The following is a 7,787-nucleotide window of genomic DNA, read 5'->3' as shown; positions in this document are numbered from 1 at the left end:
AAGAAAACTAGCAATATGGCAATATCATTTAAATGACATGCAAACTACTTTTCTGAACACAGAAACAGCTAGCAGCTGCCACCTGTTTTCCTGTTTTTGGAAATAATCAGCAGAAATACAACACTCCTATAACATGGAAACAGGCACTTTAAATGTCACCAGTAAATACTAGTGCTCTGTCTGCCATACGCTTTTCAGCAAAATGTTTTAGGATGAGTAAGAACTTGTTATGGGGTGGCACGAAATTAGCTCTAATTTTATGAGCTCACAAACCAAATACCCTTTTATTTAAATATCTGTTCAGAAATGCGTGAAAAGTGATGCCAAGGAGCACCAGCCAAGGCTTGGAGGACACTGCAAATGCTCAGCCATATTTAGCAGATCACATAGCATTTCAGTTCCTGTTTTATATACTTAATAATACCTACTGTCAAGTAAATCATATTTAATAATTAAAATTAAACTAAAATCATTTTAAAATTAATTTAATAATTAAAGTTAATAGTGTGAAAGCTGAGGCCAAAAACCAGGCAACTGAGATGCTGCAAGCTATCCTTTTGCTGACATTTTTTTTTTTCCTTTCTCCCGTGCTGTGAGCCCCGACTTTTGGCCGCTGCAGCGGCTGCAGCCTCACTCTCGCCGCAGCAGCGCTGGCCCCGAGGGTCAGTTAGCTCTCGGTCAGTGACAACTTGCTGCTCCAGTTGCTGGATTAACATCTCGGCCCCACAGTGGCGTGGCAGCCGGCAAGCACGCGGCCCTGCAGCACAGCTCCTGCCTGGAGCACGGGCATGGCCCTCACTCGGCCCGACCCGCCAACGGCCGCAGCTCCCGCATGCAGCCCGGCAGAGCCGTGGGGAGCCCCTCCGCACGGCTGCCTGGTCCGTGTTGACTGCTCAGCTGGAGCACTCAGCACCTCTCCAGTGGCACCAGTTTTGCGTCCATAAAACAAAACACTTCACTGAGTTTTCCAACGGCAGTCTGTTTTGTGTGGCTATTTCTCTTCTTTGTATCATTCATGGAAAGCTCATTCAACTCAAACATCCAAATTATGATGAAGACAAAAATGTCATGTTGAAGCTATTCATCATTCAACTTGTGGAAACACTACCTTCCAGTGTACATTTTACACTTCAGTGTGTCTGCAGGGGTTTGTACAGACTCCTCAGTAGTGGGCTGAAATGCTAGGAAATGTGCATGCAGTATGCCTAAATGTGAGTGCAAGTTTCTTGTCAAGCCCTCAGGGTAGAATGAGTTGCCACCTCTAGACACCGTGCACTGCTCATGTTGACCACACAAGACAACATTTAGTTTGGTAGGCCCCAGTGATCCAGAACCACTGCAGCCGAGCATTATATTGTGACTCACTAATATGTTTTGGACTATTGTTAGCAATCTCATAAAATGGGGCAGTTTAGCGCTTCATTGCACCAAAATGAAGTACATATAGTGTTTCTGTAAGAAGTTGGAAATGCATAAAGTAGAAAAAATAAAAACAAAAACAAACAAAAGGAAAAAGGGGATTAAATACCCTTTTGACGTTATCATTTGGAGCAAATTACACACGCAAACTTCTCCTGAGACTGCTTGGATTCTTTTCAAATAGCAAACTTGGGCTCTTCCAGACTACAAAATTAAAATAGATTACCCACAAAGCCCAGCCAAACCAACAGGAATGAGAACGTGGGACTCAATGAAATGAAAGTTGACTCAAGACAGGAAATTGAGTTGGTCAGATGTGTTGAAATGATGGCAACCAGAAACTACATTATGAAGCTCCATATAAAACAATCCCTTCCTCTGCCTTCAAGCCATCTGCAGATGTGTGGATTTGCAAAGCAACATGCCAGCTCTTGGAGAAAATGCACCAACAGCAACATTCATCTACAAAAATCACATGCAAATACATCACCAGTGGTGCACACCAAACACCACAGGCCAAGGCAAAAGCAGAAACATTTTGAGCCCAAATTTATCATCAGAATCTGTTTCTTTATCACAGCTCAGCAATGGTGTAATTTCTTTCTTCAGCAGACGTTTCAGTTAGCCCACGAGGACCATGTGGCTGCTCTGTTCCATGCAACCATAGCACACATCAGCTGGTGCATGCCAAGCGGGCACCAGGACCCTGTGTGGGGCCAGGACAGGGACCAGGACGAGGGCTGGGCACTGCCAGCAATATCAGCCACCAAGTCCCAGGCCAAGGTGTCCAGCGGGAGATGGTGCCCAGGGTGACAAGTGATGACCCCGAGCACAGCCCACCAAGGAGAAGCGATCTGGAGAAGGCTGGAGACCAGAGCGGGGGTAGCCTGGAAAAACCGGGGTGAGGTCCAGCTTCATCTGGATGTGGATTAAAGTTTCTATGGCCTGCAGCCAGTGCTAGATTTAAATGTAATACAAATGGTAAGAAAAATATGTGATACATAAAACACATCGGTCAGAAAACTCACTTTACAGGAGGCAAGAAGGCAATTTTTGACGGTAAGCCTGAAGTTTTTTGAAGGAGGACAATATAACTAATAGCTGCAGTCAGCTCCAACAGACCATGTGTGTTAAACGGAGATACCAAAGTACTTTAAAAAAAATCCAGATTTAATTAAAAATAACTGTGTACATATGAGACACATAGTAAAGATCCTGTATTCTCCAAAATCCCCTTACAATTACTTTTTTATATTACAAATACAATCTTTTGGCATCTGAGTATACCACAACAGCATCTGTAGTGCAATACATGAGCATTTGAATTCGAGCTACAACAGGCTGCACAGTGCATTGACGTGCACCGTGCTCTGCTGTTCGCACTGTGTTCGCTCTTTATTGCAATGGTCGGGAGTCAGCTTGGTTCTTCATAGAACAAAAACTGCAGCGGTCCCAGCTGGCCAGGGCCACGCAGCCCTCGGGCACTGCTGTCGGCACAGCCACGGTGGGCCGCTTCGACAAGTCCTGTCCTTCGTTTCCGTGGGGCGCAGGTCACCTCCGCCAGCCCCCAGGGCAGGCTCAGCCTCCACCTACCACCCTAGGGTTCGGTCTCCAGCAGCTGCCATGCGTGCATGCTGCCACCCACCAGACTGATGGCCCAGGACCACAGACATGCTGCCGCGTTGTGTACACTGCTGCTCAGGGCATGCTGACGTGGGATGCACAGACCTACCACGCCACAAACCACCACCTGCACCACAGACCCACCATACCACCAGCCACCACAAACCACTCCATCAAACACCTGGCAATGTTGAATACAAAACTCCTGTGAGTGTGAATCAGATCACAAAAATCTGATAGGAAAGCAAATTTTGGCTTCTTCAGGAACCGACTTGGAGTAGGTTGGAGGTTAAGGCCCTAGAAGGAAGGAGATCCAAGAGAGCTGGCTAATATTTAAGCATCGGTTCCCCCAAGCTTAAAAACAGTGCAACCCAAGGAGAAAGAAGACCAGCAAAGGGGGCAGGAAGACCTGCATGGGTGAGCAAGGAGCTCCTGGCAAAACTCACACGGAAGAAGAAAGCACTCAGAATGTGGAAGAGGGGACAGGCCACTTGGGAGGACTATAGGAACACTGTCAAAATATGCAGGGATGTGACGAGGAAGGCTAAGGCCCATTTAGAATGAAATCTGGCAAGAGATGTCAAGGTCAAGAAGGGCTTCTTCAAATACATCAGTAGCAAGAGGAAGACTGGGGAGAATGTGGGCCCGCTACTGAATGGGGCAGAGGCCCTGGTGAGAAGGGATACAGAGAAGGCAGAATTACTGAATGCCGCCTTTGCTTCAGTCTTCACTGCTAAGGGCAGCCCTCAAGAATCCCAGGCCCTGGAGATGAGAGAGGAAAGTCTGGAGGAAGGAAGACTTTCCCTTGGTCAAGGAGGACCAGATTAGAGATCATCAAGGCAAACTGGACACCCACAAACCCATGGACCCCAATGGGATGCACCCACGAGTGCTGAGGGAGCTGGCAGATGTTATTGTTAGACCACTCTCCTTTATCTTCAAAAGGTCATGGAGAACTGGCGAGGTGCCTGAGGACTGGAAGGAAGACAATGTCACTCCAGTCTTCAAGAAGGGTAAGAAGGAGGGAGGATCCAGGCAACTATAGGCCAGTCAGCCTCATCTCCATCCCTGGAAAGCAGGTGGAACAGCTCATGCTGCATGAACCCTCCAAGCACATGGCAGAAAAGAAGGTGATCAATAGTCAGCATGGATTCACCAAGGGGAAATCCTGCTTACCCAGCCTGATAGCCTTCTCTGATGGAATGACTGGCTGGGTAGATGAGGGCAGAGCAGTGGACATTGTGTACCTTGACTTCAGCAAGGCTTTTGACACTGTCTCCCGTAACATCCTCCTAGAGAAGCTCTGGAAGTGTGGGTTAGACGGGTGGACAGTGAGGTGGACTGAGAACTGGCTGAAAGGCAGAGCTCAGAGGATCGTCATCAGTGGCGTGGAGTCCAGTTGGAGGCCTGTGGCTAGTGGCATCCCCCAGGGCTCASTACTGGGTCCTGTCCTGTTCAACTGTTTCATCAACGACCTGGATGAGGGGACAGAGTGCCTCCTCAGCAAGTTTGCTGATGGTACCAAGTTGGGAGGAGTGGCTGACACACCTGAAGGCTGTGCTGCCATTCAGAGAGATGTGGACAGGCCGGAGAGCTGGGCGGAGAGGAACCTCCTGAGGTTCAACAAGGGCAAGTGCAGGGTCCTGCACCTGGGGAAAAACAAGCCTAGGCACCAGTACAAGCTGGGGGCTGACCTTCTGGAAAGCAGCTCTGCAGAGAAAGACCTCAGAGTGCTGGTGGACAACACGTTGACCATAAGCCAGCAATGTGCCCTTGTGGCCAAGAAGTCCAATTCTGGGGTGTTGGCAGCAGGTCGAGGGAGGTGATCCTGCCCCTCTCCTCAGCCCTGGGGAGGCCTCATCTCGAGTACTGTGTCCAGTTCTCGGCTCCCCAGAACAAGAGAGACATGGAGTTACTGGAGAGAGTCCAGTGTAGGGCTACGAAGATGATCAGAGGGCTGGAGCACCTGCCCTATGAGAACGGCTGTGAGAGCTGGGCCTGTTCAGCCTGGGGAAGAGAAGACTGCGGGGGGATCTTATCAATGTGTATAAGTACCTGAAGGGAGGGTGTCTAGAGGATGGGTCTGGCTGGGATGGTGCCCAGCAAGAGGATGAGAGGCAACGGGCACAAACTGAAACACAGCAAGTTGAAGAAGGAAAAACGTCTTCCCTGTGAGAGTGACAGAGCACTGGAACAGGTTACCCAGAGATGCTGTGGAGTCTCCTTCTCTGCAGATATTCAAGGCCCACCTGGATGTGATCCTGTCTAACATGCTCTAGGTGACCCTGCTGAGCAGGGAGGTTGGACCTTCCAACCTCAGCCATTCTGTGATTCTGTGGACACACTTTTTTTTTTTTTTTTTTTTCCAATTTGCTCATTAGTAATTAAATCTGTAATATATATTCAAATATATGTTCATGCTTTTCCCACTGTGGTTGTCCTTCAGCCCAAGGTGGCAGCAATGCCCACCTGATCATAATTGTCATCATCAAGATTTTTTTCTTCTAATTCAAAAAAAAAAAAAAAAAAAAAAAAAAAAAAAAAAAAAAAAAAAAAGCTAAAAAGCTTATAGTCTCATTGCAGTGATTGCTCAATGCCAGAAGTGTCGCCTAACAAGGCTTCCATACATTCAGCTATGGATCAGCCCTACCTTCACCTCTAGCCTTGAGCCCAGCTCCTCCTCTTGTCCTGCCTCCAAACAGTTGCTGCACTGCTGCTGTACCTGAAAAAACCCACCCGCAGCACCTAAATGGTTCTGCATTAGATATTTTCTGCCAGTCAGAGAAACATGCTGTAAGCAGAGATACTGCCAGCCCCTCCGCCTCCACCCCCCACTGCAGCAGCGGCTTGGCCAGTGTGGGACACTCCCCTGCTGCAGCTTCAACACCTACCCAGGTACTGTCTTTGGCAGCTAAGAAATGCCTACCCTCACTTTGTGATGAACATTTTGTGGTCCTCATGCAAAGCCCGGAGAAGAAAAATGTAACTTTTGGCAATTCTGCAAAAGTAAGCAACCAACCATTCTAGCAAATTATAAGATATGAATACGGACGATTTTTAGACACCTCATATCTAGTACAAGAAGGGTTCAAAGCGGTTACCTCTGAAAAGCTAAGTTTCGTTATGGCTTTGATTCCCATCTCTAATAACCAGATGTCACAGTATCAAACCCAGCACCACCTCTGAGCTGGCCCTTCTCAGCAGCCCCTCTCCTCTGGTCACAGAGGGTCACAGTGGGTGTTCTGCACTGCAGCGAGCACCAAGCTGCACCACACTGCACCACCCCTGCACTGCACCGCACCGTCCTGCCCCACACCACACTGCACCGTGCTGCTCCCACACTGTGCTCTACACTGCAGCATCCCACCCCGCATGGCCCTGCACCACCCCTGCGCTGCACCGCACCGTCCTGCCCCACACCATGCAACGCACTACACCGCACCTTCCTGCCTCTCCACGGCCCTGCCCCACATCTGCCCCGCAGCACACTGCGCCGCGCCGCCCTCACCCCGCGCACCGCACGGCGCCATCCCGACCCTGCACCGCACTCCAGTGGCCCCTGCACCGCACTGCACCGGCCCCGGCCCGGCCGCCCCTTTCCGCGGGGCGCAGGGTGCCCGGTCCGGGAGCTCCGGCAGCCGCCGAGGCGGCCCGGGCGCGGGGCGGGAGGCGGCTCCGACCCGGCGGGGAGCGAAGCGGGGCGCTGCGGGGCGGAGCGGGGCGGAGCGGGGCGTCGGGTTCAGCTCGCGTTTGTGCCGCTCCGGGCACAGACAGACAGACTCCGCTTTGTATCTAAATCTTTATTAGAACAAATTCCAAGAGCTGTAAAACAGTCAGTAACAACAAAATTAAATATTAAACACTTCAGTTATCAAAGATATTTAAACAGTACATTTCTATTTCTGCACAGCAGAAGCAAACAGGTTTTAGAGCTCAAACTGTCATGTGCTCATGTTAATTTGGTTTTGGCATGAAAATAATATAACATCAGTCACATTAAGAACAGAAAGAACGGGTTGGTGAAACAGACAACAACCTCTCGTTCACTTCTCAAACCTTAAATGGCCTTTTTGTGATTTTACAATTTGGGACAAATACCTGTTAACTTTCTGTAACACAGAGTAGCAGACAATCTTTATATTAGTAGCACTGGTGTTACTTAAACATGAAGAAACAATTATATTCCTAATTTGATTACAGTGCAGTACAAATTACATTACCTGGAAAATCATTACCTGTATCAAAAATTAGAAAATTAAGGGTCACTTATAAAACACTTCTTGAATAGCAAATAATCAGTCTAAAACTGGAGTATCAACTCTGTTTGTGAGCACACAAAACCACATATATTACTGTAGTGTAATATATATCTGCAAGCTCTCATTTTCATTCTTCTACCTTAAATAGCAAGAGCCCAGTTCTCCCCTCAGTTACACAGGTGCAGTAAGTATAATCATTGTAACTGAAAGCAGAAAAGACCCATTTTGAAGTTCACTATCCCCAAAATTAAAGCTATAAAAAATCTACTACTAAAACTCAGTCTTAGGTTATTTTTATTTAGATAATTAGTTGCAACACCACCCTTGTTACCTGTTTTCTGCTGGAGCACACAGAATACTTTCATGATCTGAGAACAGTAACAGGGAAATTGTGTGTGCTGCAGTATTTAGAAAAGATGACAAATTTATTTCAATTATATTAATTTTATATCAATTAATTTCAAGCAAAGAGAGCAGTATTTTTAA

This window comes from Rhea americana, unplaced genomic scaffold, assembly GCF_003343005.1.
Source record: "Rhea americana isolate MKP2758 unplaced genomic scaffold, rheAme1 scaffold_304, whole genome shotgun sequence".
NCBI classification, from domain to species: Eukaryota; Metazoa; Chordata; class Aves; order Rheiformes; family Rheidae; genus Rhea; species Rhea americana.
The sequence above is the reverse complement of the archived record's forward strand: the minus strand, read 5'-3'. Positions refer to the sequence as shown.